At 43.0% G+C, this 23,238-nt stretch overlaps 1 pseudogene; it reads left to right on the top strand.

The window, feature by feature from the left end:
- The first annotated feature begins 17,053 nt into the window (after positions 1–17,053).
- LOC145262345 (uncharacterized) lies at positions 17,054–17,554 on the top strand (annotated as a pseudogene).
- Positions 17,555–23,238: the final 5,684 nt, after the last annotated feature.

The raw sequence follows: 23,238 nt of genomic DNA, 5'->3' as shown, positions 1-23,238 counted from the left end.
AACTTCATACTCGGCAATCGCCTCTATCACCGCTTTAATATCACTACGCCACGCACCGAACACCCTGGCAAATTTGCCGCCAGGCGGAGCTATGCTGTGCAGGACTGGTCTCGCAGCCTCGTCCCTTTATTTGCAAAGGAAAGTCCGGACCAAAGCTGGCGGTTTCTACAACAGCCCTCAGGAACCCATGGTCCACCCTGTCGAATGCCTTAGACTGATCTAAATTGATCAGCGCGGCTTCAGTGTCGTCTCCTAACCCCTCTATAATCGTGCGAATCAAGTGCAGATTGTTCTGAATTGATCGACCCTTCACAGCGTAGTTCTGATCCGGTTCGACCAAGTCACCGATAACACCCTGCAGTCGGTTTGCAAGAACGCGGGCCAAAATCTTGGTTACCTGCCTCGGGATCGAATCCTGGGCAAACCAGTGGTTAAACACGCCCGTCAGAAGGGGCACAAACATGGGCGACAGCCTCAAGAACAATTCGTAGGGCAAACCAAGCCCCCGAGATTTGTTGTGGCCAACATGCTTCAACGCAATAATGACCTCACGCTCCGTAACCATCCCCTCGCAGCTAGCCGCTCGGGCCGCAGTAAGGCGGAGCGAGCCAGCTAAATAGCTGCCAAACTCCTGGCCGCGGAGTCTGGGTAGTTGGGTGAAGCGCTCCTCCAAATGTTGCCGAAACCCATTGCAGATCTCCCGTGCCGACAAAAGAGAGAGCACCCTTCCAGTTTTTTCACCTCCCGAATGTACCCATCCGAGCCACATCTTAGAGCAGCCTTACGCTCAACAGTAACAACATTCACGGCTTCGTTGGAGACTCTGCTTAACCTAGCCCTAACTACTTGACCTTCATATCGCTCGCTAGCCAAGCGATTGAGGTCCCCCTTAATGAGAGCTAGATCTAGGGAATCCCCCCTGCCACCGCCCGGGTCAGTCTATCCTCTAGGTGCCTTTTGGTCCGAGCCCTATTTAGTGCAGGGCGTTGGCTGTATTGGACACAAAAGTGCTTAATCGTGACCTTAAGCTTAACCCACCAGCTACACCCGGTAACCACCCCCACTAACTCCCTCTGAATTAGTGTTGTCAGCTGCTCCCGAAAGTCGTTTGACTCCAACAAGGAGACGTTCATCTTCCAGTAGCCCGCCAACCTAGGCCTATTACCTAATTTCAAATGGGCCAACACAAGTTTGTGGTCCGAATGACCTAGCCAGTGGAACGTGGGACAAGATAGGAAATCTACATCGCCCCTTCTAATTAACATCCGGTCCGAGTATGTACTCGGACCGGCGGCCGAACTAGATTGCTACGTCCACATCTCCCTCCCTGGCTGATCAAGACGGAACTTGTTGACCAGATCACACGAGGCCATCAAGCCAGACAGACCAGCCTCCCATGAGCGTCCGCGTGAACAAGTGTAACCATCGCAGCCAGAGTGCGACTCACTAGTACAGAAACCCCCCGGCTATGGAGACTGCCATATGCTGAGTAAACATGAAAATCGTCTACCAGCACATCGCAGTCCCCATCCCCAACAAAGTGGGTCTCTTGTAGGGCAGCTACGTCTACCTCAAGGGCCACGAGATCCCTCGGCAAGCGAGCAGCCTTGCTTTGAGATCTCATACCCCTTGCATTAAAACTAGTTAGGTTCAAGGCCATGTTTCCCTAACTAGTAATATTCCTCTACTAAGGGTCTAAAGTCCTCGGGAGTGAGGACGTTGAAGGCCTGACCAAGACTGCCCATAAGCAGGTCGGACGTAAGCCGTCCGTCTCGAGCCAGGTCCCCCACATCCAAGGGAACGTCATTTTCAGTGCCCTATAGAGGGAGGGGTGAACATAAAGAGGGACCCTCCCCTCGCATTGCGTATTTATTTTGCTCAGTGATGGGTGCTCCCCGTCCACTATTTTGAGGCCTTTGAATGCTGTATTTGCCTCCTCCACCATTCTCTAGAGTGCTTTTGCTCTTCCTCCCCTATTCACCCGGACGAACGTAATTAGTGACCGAGCGTCCGGAAACTGTCTTGGGTCAGTGACCTCCTTTTTATCAACCTTTTGAGAGGCTTTCCAGTTCTTTAAGGTACCTCCTCTGCCTTTTGTTGAGGTCACTGACCGTGTTACTTATGTCGGCTTCACAAATTCTCTCCCCGGGCCAGAAAGGGAACTTTCTGGTTTTTTCAGCTCTTGTTGCTGCCGACTTTTCTGCTTTCTTTCCCGGGGCTTCTCTTTCTATGCTCTTTTCCACTGGTTTGGACGTTTCCACTGGAGCCTCCGAATGCTCCGTTTCGCTTGTTGGTGTGGTGAATAGGGGAGGGTTTGGCTGAACATCCTCTTGGGGGGGGGGTTTGGAGGTTCAGTGGGCTGGTCTTTTTTTTCCCTTTTCTCCTGCTGCTTGTTATCCCCTCCGTCGCTCTCTGATCCGGATTATCTGCTACTAATCTTTCTTTTTGTAGCCGTTGGTCTTGAGTCAGCCCGTGGAGCCGGTTCCACTTTTCTTCCCTTCTTTGATACCACCGTACTCCACTTGTTTGTGGTATCTACATCCATCGGGGGCTCTTTTGTCTGGCTCCGAGCTTCTTCCGGTCCTTGTTTGCTGGTCGCTGATCTTTTCTTTTGCGGGCAGAATCTGGCCACGTGCCCTGTTTTTTTGCCCTCTACGATGACCACCATGGACCAACCCTCGCATGTCAACTGGGCGGGAATTTCATGGAACTCTTCTTTCACTGCTTCCACTTCCTCAACTTCCCCGTACTGGGACATGATGGCCCCCAGCTGGTCTTCTAGGAAACAGGGTACTCCTGATATCGTCACTAATGTTCTTCTTTTCGACAGGTATTCTGGTCTGATGCGGATGTCCCGCTATGTGAGATCCCCTCTTGCCAGTTTCTGCGGCTCTTTTGTCGGCAAGAGGACCTCCCACATGGCATTAAACCTTCTGACTGCATATTGAGCCGGAATCTTCACTTCACCCAGGAGTTCCATCATTTTGTCTTTCGGGACGCCTTTAAGTCCCTTTCCTTTTGCGTCTAACGTTAGTAGGGAGACGGAGCACTCCCTTATTCATTCCAGCGTCTCCGGGACTACGATGTTATTCCCATCCACGAGTTCTTTATATTTGGTCTGAAACAGCTTCCGCCGATCTATTCCTCGGGCTGCTTCTCTCGGACTGTGACCAATGCTTGGCTGGTCTCCTTTTCTTTTCACCCTTCCACGGTCCGCCTGGAGTCTCCTCAACAAACTTTCGCCAGGCCTCCACCTCCTGCTCCCTGGTTGTGGCTATAACCGTGGCTGGCGTTATCTAGGGTCTCGACACACTCGACCTGGGAGTATCTTCCGTGCCCACAACCCTGCCGGACCCTACTGCTCTGGGGGTGCCTATTGGTGTGGCAACCCCTGAAATCGACCACGACGCGATCAAGAACGACCCTTCTGAGTTGGGGGTTGCGACCCCCGGAACTGCACCGGCACTCGACCCTTCCGAACTGGGGGTGGCGACCCCCGAGAACCTTCTCGACCTGAGGGTGCCTAGCGAGACGGCACCCTCCGAACCCTTCTCTACACCTGGGGCGTCCCCCAAGGTGGCAGGAGCAGCGGCCTGCTCCATCTATTTTGATGGCCCAAGGCCCAACTAAGTGCCCGCCGATTTGGTAGCCAAGAGGACCTTCGCCTAAAAAGGCACGTCGGTTTCCCTTGGTCCTGCCGGCTGCTTAAGCACTAGCTGGACCCCGGACTACCTGAAAAAAAGAAACAACAAAAACAATTAGTAATTTGCCCGAGAGCAATAACAAAAACAATCAAAGTAAAACAAGCAAAACTTTGCTGGTCCAAATCCCCAAGAAGGGGCTGCTCCTTGCGAAGTCAAGCACAAAAAAAAAACAACTCACTCTTAGAGCGTGGACCGCAGTATAGACTTTGGTCTTGGCCGGCAGAGACCGAGCATTGCCGTCACTAACGAGTAGGGAACGGCGAACTTGTATTTAGCCTTTCGGCCCCGGCCTTGGCATTATCTACTGCCAAGGCCTCATTTGGGGTCTGAAAGAGCTTAGGCACTAAGGCCAGTAAGGGGATTGGGGAAAAAACCAGGTCTTTACTAAAGCTGCTAGACTTGTACGAAAGGCAAGTACTTTATTAGTTTTTCTACACTAGAGATCTATCACGCTAAATACGCCTTCATTCTTACCAGGACCTACTTTAAAAACATCTCCCCAGCTTACAGGATGGCAGGCGACTTCATGCATTCTGTTTGAAAAAGAATAATAGTATTTACAAAACAAAAAATAAAATATATATTTACAAACAAAAGTATTTTTGTTTTTTTGTTTTTTTAAAGATGGGGGTGAGATGATGGGGTGGGGGCAAACTATGAAACACCCAAAAAGAAAGAAAAAGAAAAACAAATAAACAAAATGCCTATGGGGACGGGTTAGTAAGGGGACCCTCCCATCCTACTTGCTATTTGTCCATTAGAACGCCCACTGTCTTCCGGTCCCCATCCCCATGGGGAGAGGTGAAAGCAAGCAGGTCGTTCCCTAGTGGGGAGTGGAGGATCTAAAGGACTGCTCTTCTGCAAAAATTAACTTGGGGTTGGGGTCAATAGGGATGGACGGTGTCTTCCAAGATAAAGGACCTAATGGGCGAAAATAGGCCGGGGGCAAAACAAACAAGTGGACTGGGCATCTTTGGAAGCTCTCCTAGTGCCGATGAAAAATAAAGACTCGGAGACAGGATCGACGCACTTACTTCCCTAATAAAGAACTTATCTTCCACTCTTGGTGGTTACTCAGCCTAACTAACCCTACTCCTACCCATATTACAAGGTAAACCTTGTATTAACCAAAGCGCTGGGTTCCAAGAAAAATTATAGACTCCAGCACCTTAGGAACAATACCACTAGGGTGGAAACACGAACTCGAACCTAGCTCCTCGTCGGATGCACAAACTAGTGTTGTGCACCCATCTCCTATCAAAGTCTATGCGGGACAATCTCTTCCAATCACATCTGATTTTTATTTTAAGTTGATGCTTAAAATAAACAACCAGATCCTGATCGGAAAAAGATCGCCCCTCATAGACAATGCCCACACGTGTATACCACGTCACTAACCGAGCTACCACTAGGATCGCTAGAAACACCGACCGTTTCTCCTTGTCAAATGGCGGGTCCACATTGTCGACTACGTACGCTAAATCAAGTGGCACCGACTGCTCGGGGTCGATGCGAGCCGTTACCCCTCCGACATATTCTCAGAGACTCCGCACCCCGCTGCAAAGAAAGAATGCGTGTTCTCTCGTTTCATCCTCCTCTTCATCATTGCAGCGTGGGCATGGGGATAATAAAATTCACTATCCCTACAATCCCTGGCTAGTCTGCCAAAGAGTGGCAATGCGTCCCGGACTAGCCTCCACGTTATTGAAAATTCAGAATTATTGATGTAGCTACTGGCAGGCGCCCAATTCCAAGCGAGAGAACTTCCCCCCTCGACAGATGTAGCCGCTCCACCAGCAGGTCTTTTGCAGTCCCCACCACTAATTCCTCATATAGCCTCCACCTAGGCCGTGCAAGGTCCCTGGACCTCGGCAATGCCCTAAGGGCGGCTCGGCATTCGGTCAGGAAACACTGTTCCCCCGCCGGTCTTCTGCGACCTTCAGCGGCAGGGGCGGATATGAGCCGTGGAAAAGCCTGTTCCACGACTGGTACCCAGTGCGTTTCCTCCATCAGTGTCCGACTCAGGAACGCCAATCTTTCTGCATGTTTATGGCTTTGCAGATCAGGCATCCCCAAGCCTCCCTCGCTAAGCTTCTGCGTACAGACCTTTTTGCAGACAAACGGCTTTCCTCCCTTCCATAGAAGTTTGAAAAGGAGGCGCTCTAAAGCCTTACAGCGTTCCGCAGGCAGGGGAAGAACAGATAAACGGTAAAGAATCAAAGGAAACACGTACATAGCACATGCCTCCACGCGACCCTTTAAGGACAATTTCCTCCGAATCCAAGTCCCAACTGACGACTCGACCTTAGTCTGTACTTCCGACCAATTCTTGTCCAACTGGAGGTCCGGCCCGAACCACACACTGAGAATCTTTACTGGGCCATCAGTCCAGCCGAACGCACCTGGAAGCGAGTGTACCCCGGTCCAGGCGCCCAACCGCAGGCCAACGGACTTGCTGCGATTGATCATGGCCCCTGTAACAACTTCATACTCAGCGATCGCCTCTATCACCGCTTTAATATCGCTATGCCGCGCAGCGAACACGGTGACATAATCAGCGTATGCGGACACCCTGGCAAATTTGCCGCCAGGCAGAGCTATGCCGCGCAGGAGTGGTCTCGCCGCCTCGTCCCTTAATTTGCGAAGGAAGGGTTCCAACGGCAGGACATACAACAGAGGCGAAGCGGGCAACCCTGCCGCACCGACCGGGACACCCCAAAGGGCTTTGACAACCTACCATTTACCTGCACCACTACCGCGGGATCACGATACAGGGCGGAGACCCACTTGCGGAAGTCCGGACCAAAGCCGGCGGTTTCCACAACAGCCCTCAGGAACCCATGGTCCACCCTGTCGAATGCCTTGGATTGATCTAAATTGATCAGCGCGGCTTCAGCGTCGTCTTCTAACCCCTCTATGATCGTGCGAATCAAGTGCAGATTGTTCTGAATTGATCGACCCTTCACAGCGTAGTTCTGATCCGGTTCGATTAAGTAACCGATTACAATCTGCAGTCGGTTCACAAGAATGCGGGCCAAAATCTTGAAATCTGCATTAAGCAGAGTAATGAGCCTATAATCGTCTAGATTCCCCCCTCCATGTTGGTCCCCCTACCTCAGAAGCGTGACCACTCCTTTGGTTACCTGCCCCGGGATCGAATCCTGGGCAAACCAGTGGTTAAACACGCCCGTCAGAAGGGGCACAAACATGGACGACAGCCTCAAGAACAATTCGTAGGGCAAACCATCAAGCCCCGGAGATTTGTTGTGGCCAACATGCTTCAACGCAGTAATGACCCCATGCTCCGTAACCATCCCCTCACAGCTAGCCACTCAGGCTGCAGTAAGGCGGGGCGAGCCAGCTAAATAGCTGCCAAACTCCTGGCCGCGGAGTCTGAGTAGTTGGGTGAAGCGTTCCTTCAAATGTTGCCGAAACCCATTGCAGATCTCCCGTGCCGACACGAGAGAGCGCCCTTCCAGGTTTTTTACCTCCCGAATGTACCCATCCGAGCCACGTCTTAGAGCAGCCTTACGCTCAACAGCGTCAACATTCACGGCTTCGTTGGAGACTCTGTTTAACCTAGCCCTAACTACTTGACCTTCATATCGCTCGCTAGCCAAGCGATTGAGGTCCCCCTTAACTAGAGCTAGATCTAGGGAATCCCCCCCTGCCACCGCCTGGGTCAGTCTATCCTCTAGGTACCTTTTGGTCCGAGCCCTATTTAGCGCGAGGCGTTGGCTGTATTGGACACAAAAATGCCTAATGGTGACCTTAAGTTTAACCCACCAGCTACTCCCGGTAACCGCCCCCACTAACTCCCTCTGAATTAGTGTTGTCAGCTGCTCTCGAAAGTCGTTAGACTCCAACAAGGAAACGTTCATCTTCCAGTAGCCCGCCAACCTAGGCCTATTACCTAATTTCAAACGGGCCAACACAAGTTTGTGGTCCGAATGACCTAGCCAGTGGAACGTGGGACAAGATAGGAAATCTACGTCGCCCCTGCTAATTAACATCCAGTCCAAGTATGTACTCGGACCGGCGGCCGAACTAGATTGCCACGTCCACATCTCCCTCCCTGGGTGATCCAGACGGAACCTGTCGACCTGATCGCACGAAGCCATCAAGCCAGACAGGGTGCTTTTACACCTTTCCAACCCACTACTCCCCCCGACCTTATCTATCTTGGGGTCCAGGATGCCATTCCAGTCCCCCATTAGCACTACCCGCTCCGGACCCGAAGAAAGAAACACCTCCACTCGCCGAAAAAAGGAAACCCTCTTGCTTTGGATGTTGGGCGCATAAACTGCCATGATCCGGAACGCGCCGCTTTTAACGGCAACATCGACCACGACCAGCCTCCCATGAGCGTCTGCGTGAACAAGTGTAACCGTCGTAGCCAGAGTGAGACTCACTAGTACAGAAACCCCCCGGCTATGGAGGCTGCCATATGCTGAGTAAACATGAAAATCGTCTACCAGCACATCGCAGTCCCCATCCCCAACAAAGTGGGTCTCTTGTAGGGCAGCTACGTCTACCTCAAGGGCCACGAGATCCCTCAGCACGCGAGCAGCCTTGCTTCGAGATCGCATACCCCTTGCATTAAAACTAGTTAGGTTCAAGGCCATGTTTCCCTAACTAGTAATATTCCTCTACTAAGGGTCTAAAGTCCTCGGGAGTGAGGACGTTGAAGGCCTTACCAAGACGCCCCATAAGCAGGTCGGACGTAAGCCGTCCGTCTCGAGCCATGTCCCCCATGTCCAAGGGGAACGTCATTTTCAGTGCCCTATAGAGGGAGGGGTGAACATAAAGAGGGACCCTCCCCTCGCATTGGGTATTTATTTCGCTCAGTGATGGGTGCTCCCCGTCCACTATTTTGAGGCCTTTGAATGCTGTATTTGCCTCCTCCACCATTCTCTAGAACGCTTTCGCTCTTCCTCCCCTATTCACCCGGACGAACATAATTAGTGACGGAGCGTCCGGAAAGTTTCTTGGGTCAGTGACCTCCTTTTTATCAACCTTTTGAGAGGCTTTCCAGTTCTTTAAGGTACCTCCTCTGCCTTCCGTTGAGGTCACTGACTGTGTTACTTATGTCGGCTTCACAAATTCTCTCCCCAGGCCAGAAAGGGAACTTTCTGGTTTTTTCAGCTCTTGTTGCTGCCGACTTTCCTGCTTTCTTTCTTGGTTATAAAAATGATTGGCGAATCCATTCGTCTCATACCCCCACCACTTCGTCTGATGGGGAAGGTCTCCTAGCGGCTTCGGCTACAGGGAGACAGGGTAGTACAAGTCAAGGATTCGTCACTTGACACTCAGCCCAACAGGTGAGGGGCTGGGAACCGGCTCAGCACCTGTTGGACTGAGGTACGGCGCCTGGGTAATACCTAGGAGGTCCACCCTCCCAGGCCTTGCCACTGGGCTTTCCGGTGGAGTAAGTTTATAGCTTACTGCCTGAGGCGCCCCTACTGGAGAATGCCGACGGGGTTACTCAGGCAATTTTTACAATTGCAGGAGTGCCCCTGCTTTAGGGTAGCCTGCTGGATCTCCGCTTTCCAGCCTTGTGCCACATTTTGCCGAGGTGGGTGGCAAATAAATAACTAATCCCATTAAGATTCTGATGGGGATGGTCACCTAGTGGCTTCGACTGCAGGGAGATAGGTAGTCGTACTCGTCAAGGATCCGTTCTTGACACTCACCCAGACAGATGAGGGGCCGGGAACCGGCCCAGCATCTGTCGGACTGAGGTACACCGTCTGGGTACTACCTAGGAAGTCCACCCTCCCAGGTCTTGCAACTGGGCTTTCTGTTGGGGCAAGTTAATTGCTTGTCGCCTTTTTGATACATATAAAAATAAACACTTTTCAAATATATATAAACATACAAATAGAATACTTTTCAAATACATATAAACATATGCACGAAAATTCAAATATACGTTTTTTTGTTTTGTTTTAACAAATGTTTGCCAAAATAAAGATACAAAAAGAGGTTGTTTTCGACGGTCGTACGTCTAAACAGTGTGATATAAATGCGGGAGTGCCTCAGGGGTCTATCCTTGGACCTCTATTGTTCCTAATATTTATTAATGACCTCCCCGACAAAACTGCCTCTGAGATGGGTATATATGCTGATGACACTACACTCTATAACAGGCATGACAGGAAAACAAACGAACACATATCTAAAGAAATGGCAAAAACACTAGAGGATGACCTCCAATCTGTAGTGGAATGGGGACATAAATGGATGGTCACATTCAATGCTGCCAAGACTAAACTGGTTTCCTTCAATAATTACAAGAAACCTTCTCTGCCACCAATAGCAATGGCCAGTGACTCCCTGTCTGAGAGTACATCTTTCAAACTGCTTGGCCTAACGTTCACAGGGTTGGAACAATTATATTGAAAACATTGCCAGGGCCGCTGCGAAAAAGGTAGGCTCCCTCTACTGTGCGAGAAAACTGCTGACACCTGAAAGTATCCTGTACCTCTATAAGGCCACCATTTGCTCATGTATGGAGTATTGTTGTCACATTTGGGCCGGTGCATCTGCTACTAGTCTCTCACTCCTAAACAAGGTTAAAAAAAGAGTCGCCAATTTGATAGGCTCTGAACTGGCATCTAAACTTCAGCCTCTGTCCCATCGAAGAAACCTTGCATCCCTCTGCCTGTTCTACAAGTATTTTAATGGTGAATGCTCTGACGAACTACAGACACTTGTGCCCCCACGACGTAGACACCCTCGACAAACCCGACAGGCAGCTAAATCCCACCACCACACAGTATAGATCCCTAGATGTAAAAGATCTTTCTACTCCAGTAGTTTCTTCCCCAGAACCGCTAGACTCTGGAATTCCATTCCAAGTTCCTGCTTCCCCAACTGTACTGACATGCAGAAGTTCAAGTGCAACGTGAACCGACATCTTGCTGCCCAAATCCCAACATAGTGCCCCAGTAGTTGCTGCCCCTGATAGTAGCCCCCTACACCAAAGTGGCAATGCCCCTTGTTTGGGGTGAAAATGTAATAAAAAAAAATTAAAAAAAAACAAAAACTATTTGACGAATAGGAAGTTTACAAAAAGGTTTTAACAAGTGACTTTTTTTTTTTTTTTTTCTAACAAAAACTGGAAACATTATGTTAGGTATTAGCTGATTAATTTGGTTAATAAGGTAGAAATGGTTGCAGCTTAACGCTGTGTCCGGGACAATTTACATCTTTTCAATTTGTAAGAAGTCTGGCCTTTTTCGCTCCCTTATTGGGTATCGACGTGTCTGGTTAATATTTTCGTCAGAAGTTCTACTGTAATAGTCGTCGTTATTAATATTTTCATTGTGATCGATTAAGATGATAGGTAATATTTCACGTTTTTCATCCACTGGGTCGCTATATTTTAAATTTAATGTATCATTGAATTTTACACATCTAACCCTTTTTATGGCATTTTGAGTTGGGAAGTCGATTAAGTATGCCGGGCTATTTTTATCGTAACCTACGAAAGTACCTTTTTCGCTTTTAGTATTTAGTTTACTGGTGTTTTCTATAAATGCAAAACAATCAGAACCAAATAGATGCATTCTGTTCATTTTAGGTTTTACACCGCAAAACGCTTCATACAGCGTTTTTCCTAGCCTCTTATTGAACGATCTATTTCTGATATATGCTGCTGCCATTAAAGCATACATCCATAAACTATGCGCTAATTTCGATTTGATAAGTAGGCATCTTGTCATCTCAAAAAAGGTACGCTATGCCCTTTCAGCCTTGCCATTTTGGAAGGGGGAACACGGCGCTGATTTCTCGTGTTTAATACGGTGGTTAATTAATAGAAGTTCAAAGTCTTTACTAGTAAATTCAGTCCCATTGTCTGAGCGAATACATTCTACTGAACCATACGGGGCAACATCAGCTAAATATTTCTTAATGGCCAGGATAGTGTCGGATTTGTTTTTTAGAAAATAAACCATAATTAAACCGGAAAAATCATCAATAAAGTTCAAAACGTACCTTAGATTATCTCTCCCCATCGGACTGATCGGACCTGCTAAGTCACAATGCACAAGTGAGAGAATTTTCGTAGCTTTTTTGTCTGGTGTTCGGCTTATATCTTTTGTTATTTTCCCCTGTGCACACACATCAAAATTTGGGAGATCGTCTGAAGGTATTATTTTCATGCCTTCAACTACATTTGCTAATTTTTTAATATCAGCTGTATTGCAGTGTCCTAGAATTTTATGCCAGGTTTCCATGTCGTGACAGGCAGTTTTTGAGGGAACCATACTTTTTAAATAATATAGTCGGCCATTTTCTTTAATGGCAAATACAGTCCAATTGGCGTATATCAGTTTTGATGTATTTTAGCCAAATTGTATATTGTTTAATTGCTGCCTGTATGGAAAAAAATGTCTTGCTTAAATGTAGGTTTGAACAAAGCATTTTTAGAATACAGTTACAGATTTCGCCTTTATTATTTTTAGGGATATTTTAGCATCACCTCTTTTCAAGACTATATCATTTATTTGAATACCGTTGGCAAGTTCGACAAAATGACTTTGAGGATTAGTTTGAATCCAAATTAATAAAATCAGATTCCTTAGTGATAACGTGCGCTGTGCACCACAGTCTAAAAGGAGATTTTTACCGTTTGTGGTATTGTCAAAGTTACATGTGAATAGAAAGGTATGTTCTTCCTCAAAGTTCTCAACGTTTTTTACGGAGTCCATTTTAGAGCATTTATATCGACATTGGAAACTTTGTGGTTCGGTCGTTCACAATTATAGCAGATAATTTTATTCTTTTTCTTGGGGAAAATTATTTTTGGAGACGTGAGGTGCGTAATTTGGTTGTCTGCTTTCGAGAAGCATTTTTGAACTTCATAATATTGCTGGAGTTATTATTGTCTACGAGCATACGATTAGTCTCTTCCTAACTGCATAACGCCACTTTAAATTTGCTGAAATTAAAGGATTTGTCTGGTGCCACCAGATCAGGCTGCCCTGTGGCTTCCTGAGACGAAATGCACCTACATTGACATTTTTTTGTTTTCTTATCTTTTTTGTAAAACTTAATTATGTTCTGCAAAACCAAAAACAAAAACAACAGCCCCTCTCCCTCCCCTTTTTATTTTATTTTTTCCTACCCTACTCCCGGTCCTGGATATGACCTTAAACTATATCCGATGGTGAGGCCCGGCTTACGGGCTTTGGGGAGTGTGGAGCCACCTCTTAATTGCCATTGCTCCCAGGTCCACCCTGACCCGGAGTGGTAGTACCTGTTAGGGTCCCAACTATGGGTTAAATAGAAACAGATTTTAAAAAGGAAAAGAAACAACAGCAAAAAAAAAGAAAAAGAAAACAAATATATTCTATTAAATTATTTTTTATTTTTTTTTATTATTTTTTTTTTTTTGCCCTGTCGGTAGGCCATGAGAACAAACCGACTGCCCCCTGCAGAGGGTAAAAATCCCTCAATGGGGCAACCAGTTAGCCGTAATGTCTTAGGACGTGATCCTGGTGATTGAGCAACCCTAGACCAGGATACATAGAAGTTTAGGCACCGCAACACATTACTTTGGCCCTTACTTCGACTAGACGGGCGGTCCGAGAGGCCCGATCCGACCAATCGGCCAGTCACGCCAAGCCCCACCATATATTGCCCATTCCATAAACTCACTACTAACACAACACATACCCCCCTCTCCCACAAATAACCCTACTCCCTAATATATGATGGAAAGCGGTGGCTGAGGGTCAATCGATTAGGTGTGAATATCGATGACGAGGCTGTAAACCCCTCAGGATTGCTAAAGATCCCATAGCAATATCAAGAGAGAGCAGATAATCATTATGATACCACCAAAGTCGGTTATATCTGTTGATATATATTCAATTGCTATAGGGTTATCTGCCCCTTTCCAAAACCCTTTTACTGTGGGGATTCTCTCCCCTTTTATTGTAAGTCTTCGGTTCTCCATGTTGTAAATAAAATACACATACATTGTGTGCGTCTTAGTATTTCGTCAAACAAAATGTGTTCATAGTAATTTTTAAAACCTTTCTGGATGTCGCAGGCTCCGGTGATGAGGTATGTGTCCACACATTTTTATTAAATGACTTCCACTCATTTTCAACATTGGTTATGGGCCCAGTCTACGTGATAACGTCTTGAAAATAATAGTGAAGCAAACACTTGTGGTAATTTTTCGCCATCTTGGATTTTTTTTTCTTGTCGTCGAAGTTTCGTATTGTTTTTTTTCTTTGAAGTTAAATAACAATGGAAACAAAACTAAGCAACTTTGTTCCACTAAATGGTTCAAACTATAATATCTGGAAGGTCCAATGCAAAATGGCATTAATTAAGGATGGACTATGGAATATAGTTAATGAAACAGAAATTGTTCCGGACAAACGAAATGAGCCAGCATCCCACGTGAAATATTTATCGAGAAGAGACCGGGCTTTAGCGACTATTGTGCTCTCAGTAGAAACCTCACTACTGTATTTAAGTGGAGACCCTGACGACCCTGCAATTGTGTGGAAGAAATTGGCAGACCAATTTCAAAAGAAAACATGGGCAAATAAACTAGTGCTGAAAAGAAAATTATACTCTCTTAGATTAAAAGACGGCGACTCTGTCCATGAACACATAAAGACTATGATGGAATTATTTGACGAATTGGCTGTCATTGGCGATTCCATTGACGAGGAGGATAGAGTTGTTCACCTTCTGGCTACTCTCCCAGACGATTATAATATGTTGGTAACAGCACTTGAAGCAAGTCAGGACGTTCCTAAATGGGTGTTAGTGACTGAACGCTTGTTGCATGAAGAAAGCAAAATTAAAGAGAGGGAAATTAATAGTACGGAATTGAAAGCCATGACATCAAAACATCATGTCAACAAACGGGGACCTAAATGTTTTCACTGTGGAAAAAATGGACATATTAAACGTGACTGCCGTTTACTTGAAACAAAGAATGCTAAGTCGAACCCTCCAAGAAAGAAAGTTTTCTTTACTAAGAAAATACAGGACAACTCCAGCGACTCTGGTGAGTGTATTGGACTTTTTACACATCATGCATTATTGTCTAATGGAAAAAGGAGTGACTGGATTGTGGACTCTGGAGCCATATGTCATGTGTAGTGATATTGAAAAATTTTCTAACTTTCGAAAATTGGATGTAGCTGAGGAAATAACCCTTGGTGATAGATTCTCAGTTGAGGCAATAGGAACAGGAACAATAGAGCTAAAAGTGGGTGTACCGGACGGGAAACACCAGAAATGCAGGTTGTATGAGACCTTATATGTTCCTAAATTGTCCTACAATCTTTTGAGTGTGTCCAGAGCCACTAAATCTGGAAAAACCTGTATCTTCAGTGACTCAAATTGTAAATTTTTAGATAACAAGCAAAAGGTGGTGGCTACAGGTTCCAAAATTGGGAACCTTTATTATTTAAACTGTTCTGATATAAATGAATCAACCCATGCAGCAAACTCCTGTTTAGATGGTAACACAAAGGAGGAGATTTGGCATAGACGCTTTGGCCACCTTGGAGAAAAGAACTTGCAAAAACTAGTAAAGGACCAACTAGTTACTGGCCTTGACTATAATATAAACAAGGAAATTAAGTTTTGTGAGCCTTGCTTGGGTGGAAAACATCATCGTTCATCGTTTCCAAAATCTGGAGGAAAGCGAGCAACTCAGCTTCTTGAAATTGTGCATAGCGATGTTTGTGGAAGGATAGAGGCAAAATCGCTTGGTGGTGCCGAATATTTTGTCACGTTCATTGATGACAAATCCAGATTTGTGTGGATATATGTGCTCAAAAACAAACGGGATGTCCCCCAAAAATTCAGTGAATGGAAAATTATGGTGGAAAAGTTCACTGGTAAAAATATAAGTTTTACGAACCGACAATGGAGGAGAGTATACTTCAAAAGAATTTGAAAACTACCTGAAGAAGGAGGGGATTAAGCACGAGTATACTGTTCCAAAAACGCCAGAACAAAATGGTGTTGCAGAGAGGATGAACCGAACATTGGTGGAGATGGTTCGATCAATGCTATTGGATTCTAAGCTGGCTAAGAAATTTTGGGCTGAGGCATTATCAACGGCTTTGTATATTAGAAATCGGAGCCCAACAAATGCAGTAGAAGGTATGACACCATATGAAGTGCTGAAGGGACGTAAGCCTAATGTGAAACACATACGCATTTTTGGATGTGATGCTTTTGTCCATGTACCGAAGGATGAAAGATTCAAAATGGACTCAAAAGCAAAGAAGTGCAAATTCCTTAGTTACGGGATTGGTATAAAAGGGTATCGACTCTTTCATACCAGAAAATCTAGAGTGTTCCATAGCAGAGATGTCACCTTCAATGAATCAGGTTCAATAGCTGAACAGGAGAAAGAAGAAATTGTAAATCCATCTCTGGTAGAAATTGGACACCAAGATAGCTCCGATGATGAAGACAACCCACAAGAGCTAACAGGACCCCGAAGATCAAGGCTAAAGAAAACCCCAGATCCGTACGGCGAATGGGTTTACATGGCTCATAACTTAAATGACCCATTGACCATAAAGGAAGCATTTTCTGGTCCTGAAAAGAATGAATGGTTGAAGGCAATGAATAACGAAATTTCTTCCTTACATTCTAATACAGTATGGGACCTGACGGAATTGCCCAGTGGACGAAAAACTATTGGTAGCAAGTGGGTGTTCAAGCGAAAATACGATGCTGATGGTAATATGGAACACTATAAAGCTCGACTTGTAGCTCAAGGTTTTCTTCAGAAGCAAGGAATCGATTATGACGAGACTTTCTGCCCAGTTGTGAGATTTGAATAGGTGCGAACAGTTATTGCACTAGCAGCACAGCATGATCTGAAGCTGCATCAATTGGACATAGCCACTGCTTTCCTGAATGGATAGCTGAAGGAGGAAATCTACATGAGGCAGCCAGAGGGTTTCAAAGTTAAAGGCAAGGAACATCTTGTCTGTAAATTGAAGCGAAGTATTTATGGCTTGAAGCAGTCCCCAAGATGTTGGAATGATGCACTGTATGGTCAGCTGAAGAAGATGGACTTCAAACAGTTGGAAAGTGATCCTTGCATCTACATAAAATTTTCAGGAGGAGACATTTTCATAACAGCTGTTTATGTTGATGACATCATTGTGGCATGTAAATCCACAAGTCTTATTGAAGATTTCATGAAAGCGATATCAAAGATTTTCAAAATAAAAGATTTGGGAAAACTACACCATTTTTTGGGTGTGAAGATTATTTATCCCGAAGCAGGAAAAATATGGATTGGACAGCCTACATACACAGCAGATGTCTTGAGAAAGTTCCAGATGGAGAATTCCAAACCTGTGTCTACTTCAATTGATCCCGGAACAAAATTGACGAAGGCAACGGAAACAAGTAAACTGGTCAACAAAGAGTTGTATCAGTCTGCAGTTGGGAGCCTATTGTACCTGTCGACAAGGACACGACCGAATATTGCTCATGCCGTTGGAAATGTTTCGAGATTCTGCTCTCAACCTACAATGGAACACTGGAAGGCTGTGAAACATAGCCTTTGGTACTTAAACGGTACACAAGGATATGGTTTACTTTATGACAAGAAGAAAGCCACCAACCTCCTGAGGTACTCCGATGCTGACTGGGCTGGTAATTTGGATGATCGCAGATCAACATCTGGATATGTTTTTAAGCTGAGTGGTGCGGCAGTCAGCTGGAGAAGCAAAAGGCAAACCTGTGTTGCTCTATCAACAGCCGAAGCTGAGTACATGGCATTGGCAAGTACAGCACAGGAGGCTGTTTGGATGCAGAATCTTCTAGTGCCTTGCTAGGATCTCCAGTAACACCAACCCTTATATATGAGGACAACCAGTCAACCATATGTATGGCAAGGAGTCCACATTATCATGGAAGGGCCAAACATGTGGACATAAAGTTCCACTATGTTCGAGAACTGGTCGAGCGGGAAACTGTTAAGCTCGAATACTGTCCAAGTAAAGAGATGGTAGCCGACCTGCTAACTAAAGGACTTGGAAGCACACAGTTTGTAAGGCTCAGGGAACTTTTGGGACTCCATAAACTATAATGCAGACTGTCAGCAATTGAGGAGGAGTGTTGATATATATTCAATTGCTATAGGGTTATCTGCCCCTTTCCAAAACCCTTTTACTGTGGGGATTCTCTCCCCTTTTATTGTAAGTCTTCGGTTCTCCATGTTGTAGCATTTCATCAAACAAAATGTGTTCATAGTAATTTTTAAAACCTTTCTGGATGTCGCAGGCTCCGGTGATGAGGTATGTGTCCACACATTTTTATTAAATGACTTCCACTCATTTTCAACAATATCATCATTCTATCCCTGTGGAGGATGGGCGAATGGGTTTCCCCCCAGGCTCTTCCCAAATAGGACTCCGAGGTGGGTGGGGAACAAAGATGACGAAAAAAGAAAACAAAATATATGGCTTATTCCTCCCAAAAACCACCCAACCACCCAAAGAGAACCAAGTCTCTATTGATTCTATTACTACGAATGTCTCTCTGACATCAGTAGCTCTGAGGAAGAGACGATAAAACCAAGGAACTCAACATTCGTAGTAATAGGAACAATAGAGGAAACTCCTTTGAGCAAACTATCACCTTTTAAAATTGAAAGATCTCAAAATCTTTAAAACCAAAGTCTATTAAAAAACAATTTAACGGCAGCCTACTAATAGAAACCCATAACGAAGAACAAACTAAAGAAATATTGAAACTAAAATTATTTGAAAACATCAAACTCAAATGCTACAGACATCCAACCCTAAATACCTGCAAAGGAGTTGTGAAAAACCACGAACTTGCACTTTGTCCCTTGGAGGAAATCAAGACAAACTTACAGAAACAGAATGTGTTAGATGTTCGTAGAGTCCTAATCAAAAAAAAAAAAAAAAAAAAAACGGTGAGAAAATCGATACCAACACATATATACTAACTTTTGATTCTCTCACCATACCCAAAGAAGTGAAAGTTGGATATATGAAAATAAATGTAGAAACTTATATTCCAAATCCCCTCCAATGCTTCAAGTGCCAGAAGTTTGGACACCATCAAGATCGGTGCACACGATTACCAGTGTGTGGAAGATGTGGAGAAAGCGGCCCACACATTGAATGCAGAAAAGATTTCAAGTGTGCCAACTGCCTTGGAAATCATGGCGCTGGCTCTAGATACTGTGAATATGGAAAAGAGAAAAAGAAGTGACCAAACTAAAACATACAAAGAATATATCCTACCCAGAGGCCAGGAAAATCATTGAAACTAAAACATATGCAGATGCAACTAAAAAAACTACTCCAATCAACAATCAAAATGGTCATATACATGTAACGGATACAACTGACAAGAAAATTGATGTCTTAAGCAAACTAATAAAGGAAATGAAAGAACTATTAGAAGAAATGAGGAAAATGAATAGTACAATGTCTGCAACCAATCCAAGGATAATATCGAGTAAAGACACTACTGAACCACAAAAAGAAACAAAAGCACAAACCATTTCTACAAAAACAACCGAACAACCATCAAACACATCACAAGCCAGAAAAGAATAAAAAATCCCCCCAGACAAAAAAAAAAAAAAACAGGAAAAGAAAGATCCCAGTCTACATCCCGAACAGGGACTCCGACAGAAAATTGAGGGATTGGAGTCGATGGAAGTTCAACACAATTCCAAATGATGAACAAAATATTACAATGGAATATCAGAGGGATAAAAGCAAACCAAAATGAACTCACATTATTAACAAATATGAGCCCAGCACTTGTATGTCTACAGGAGACCTTTCTGAAAGAAAATAATACCATCAACATAAAACACTACACATCTTACAACTGCATAAATAAAGATACGGACAGAGCTTCTGGAGGCACATCAATACTCGTGAAGAATGAAGTCCCTCAAAGACAAATAAATATAAACACAAACTTGCAAGCAATTGCAGTTCTAGTGACTCTACATAGAACTATAACACTTTGCTCAATCTAGATCCCTCCAAAAGATACAACCAACGAAACTGAGATAACTCAATTAATAAAACAACTCCCTAAACCCTTTTTTCTACTAAGAGATCTCAACAGTAACAATGTAATATGGGGAAGTAAAGAAACAAATAAAAAAGGAAAAGAAATAGAAAACATAATAAATAAAAATAATCTATGCCTCCTTAATAATCAAAACTACACCTATATGTACCCAGCAACAGGTACTTTCACCGGCATTGACCTTACCTTATGTGATCCTTCCATATATATACGGACTATGATTGGAAAGTACACAATGACACCTGTGGGAGTGATCATTTCCCAATCATCCTGGAAAGTCTAAGTACTAGTACTGAACAAAAAACACCCAAAATGCAGTGGCGGCTCGTGCATGGAGCTGTGGGACTGCAGCACCCCCAAGTTATTTCTACACAATATCTCTTCTCTATATAAATAAAATGAACTCATTTTTTCCCGTCGGATTTTGACCTTAATAGGATTAAAAATCAAGATATTTCATGCAAATATAATATGCACAAACGGCAGAACAATATCTGAGGTGTGTTATAGGCTTATTATTTTTCAAATTCCTCGATAATCTTAGATTTCTATACTTTTTCTGCTGAGAAGTCACGGCCAAAATCGGTTAAGATCAAGGGAAGTGGTAAAATATTTTCTCTCTAATAAATTCCTCCTCCCCCTGCCACCACTTAACACCGTTTGGGGATCGTTCACAAGGAACAGTTGAGAAGAGGACACCGGTTTGGCTTCGTAGTTCTTTCATGTGAAGTTATTTAAAATCACTAAACTAAGCTGCAGTGCTCTGTGGCGTAGTGGTTAGCGTGCTGGACAATTCACATATTTTCACGTTCGCGCCGACCTACCGTAGTCGTTTTTTTTTTTTTTTTTTTTTCCTAAACAACTGGAATGGACTTTTCTTTGTGTCCGAACTGTTAACGTTGCCGATGTTTTTTTTTTGTTTTTTTTTCACACTTTATTTTCCTACTTTTACTCATGACTCCGGGTTTGATCCTTCCTACTTACCTACCATAACATTTTTTTAACCCCCCCCCCGTCCCGGAAACAAACACTCGGGCAACGCCGGATACCCCCGCTAGTTAATGACAAAATTAAAAATGTTTGTTTTTTTATTATTATTATTATTTTATTTTTTCTATGTGTACATTATAAAATCATTAAGTTTAATGTCGGTATCTCCAAATTCATATAAAAACAAAAATAAAATTTGCTTGGAGCTGTGAAATTCACAGTTAAACTTAATGAAATTCTCTTGTGCGCATGTGCGCTTTAGACGCTTTAGGCAGCCGATGAAAGCCGCTTGAAGAACTGTCGCTTGTCGCAGTTCCGCGTCGTGAAATTCATTGTTTGCTTAGAGTGTGCGCCTGTATAGATATGATAACATTGTTATTGAAAAAAAAAAAAAAAAAGGTTTATTTACAATTTTTTTTTAAAATTATTATTAAAATCTGCATATAACGTGTTCTTGTACATAAAATATTGTGCTTTTTCTTTTCTTTATTTTTAAATACGCACACTTTTAGCGTTGCGATTTAATTCGGTAGCAGACGAAAATATATAATATGCAGAAACTGTTTTTTTTTATTATTATTAAAAGTATTCGGGGATTTAGCAGTGAAGCTAACACACGACTAACGGTAAAAATCAAATTTACAATAAATAAATCTTACCATAAAAATAAAGTTACTTTTCCATCTACCTGCCTTTTTGTTTGTTTGTTTTAAGTACTTTTAAATGCTATTTATTTTGCAACAACTAAACTTTACAAAATTAAAAAAAAAGCTGTTTACATTTTTTCCTAGAAGCAAACAAGCGAAGAAACAGTTTGTTGAAAATACATCTTTTAACGTGTATGTTTTATATATAAAAGAATTAGCATGTATTTGCCTCCAACGAGGACAATGTTAGAAGTTTTACACTTTGAAAAATGGGGGTTTTACACAAGGTTTTTAAATTAAAATGTGTTTGTAAGTAAAAAAAAACAACAGTTTTTATAATTATGCATTTTTATTCTTTACATTGAATTTGTTAGTAGATGGGGCAGATAATACGCATTAAAAAAGTAAATATAAATCCTTCTGGACTGAGACAATTTTAATTTTTTGTTTTCTTTGGGTAGAAAGCTACATTAAAATTCGATGTTTTATAATGCTTATATATGCCACCCTATTTTCTTATAATAAATCTCCACTTTATGTCGATCTTTACCGGCATAGGATTAGCCAAGCTTATTTGCTCTTTTTATAATAAAATGCAAGCTGTTAAAAGATTTGTAAATAAAATTTTGTATCTTTAAATATTTTTGCTTGTTTGCTCACTATATAAAAATGTAAACTTTTTTATTTTGTATTTTATTTACAAATACTTTTTGTCATAAATACATTTTTAAAAATAATTTTTGTAAATAAACCTGTTGTTAAATAAAACGCTATTTTCAAATAGTAAACTCCTAAATTAACCCACGTAGGGAGGCAAGTAAATTTCAAAGTTGTTCTGTTTTTATAAAAAAATAAGTTATTAAAACATTGTAAATAAAATTTATTTTTAAAAATGTTTTTCGTTTGTTTGCGTTTTTTTTTGTTTTTGTTTTTTTGCAAACTTTTATTTAATCTGAAAAGTTTAAAAGGAATAAATGTATATATTATTTTTTTATTATTCTGTAAAGTGTACATAATTTAAAAAATATTTTTAATAAAAAACGTTTTTGCGTATTATCCAATTCTGATTGATTATTTGTCTTTGTTATATATTTGAATATTTATTTGAATGTTTGTTTATTATTTGATTAAATATTTATTTATATATTCGAATTTCTTTTACACGATATTAAAAAAATACGTAAAATTTTTGAAGCAGCACCCCCACTAATCTCAGGCACGAGCCGCCACTGCCCAAATGGAACCTACATGAAGCGGATTGGGAAGACTTCCAGGAACAGTGCAAAAATCAATTAATTATCGAAAAAAAAAATGATGACCATTTGAACTACTTCATTAAAACACTCACAAACATAGCAAATAATACCATACCGAAAACAACCAAAACCAACAATCACAACAAACCTTGGTTCACAAAAGAATGCAGAAAAGCCATCAGAGCTCGACCAGCTGCCTTGAGAAAATTCGAAAAGTACCCACAAGCGAAAATCTGGATTTCTTCAAAAACAGAGCAAAAGCCAGACGAATCATAAAGGAATCCAAAAGAACAACATGGAGAAATTATATATCCAAAATTAATGTGAATACCAAGGCGAAAACAGTTTGGAACATGAGGAAAATAGAAGGAAAGTGTAGTAGTACACCAATATCCCACATCTCTAAAGGCAACAAAATATACACCGATCAAAAAGACATTTCCAATAACCTGGCAGATAATTTATCAAAAATTTCATCATGTGACAGACAGAGAAATTAAAAAAGATTAGAGAAAAGAAAGAGAAGAAAATTCTATTTAAATC

The sequence above is a fragment of the Euprymna scolopes genome, chromosome 3 (assembly GCF_053919585.1).
Source record: "Euprymna scolopes isolate OS-2025 chromosome 3, ASM5391958v1, whole genome shotgun sequence".
NCBI classification, from domain to species: domain Eukaryota; kingdom Metazoa; phylum Mollusca; class Cephalopoda; order Sepiida; family Sepiolidae; genus Euprymna; species Euprymna scolopes.
The sequence above is the reverse complement of the archived record's forward strand: the minus strand, read 5'-3'. Positions and strand labels throughout refer to the sequence as shown.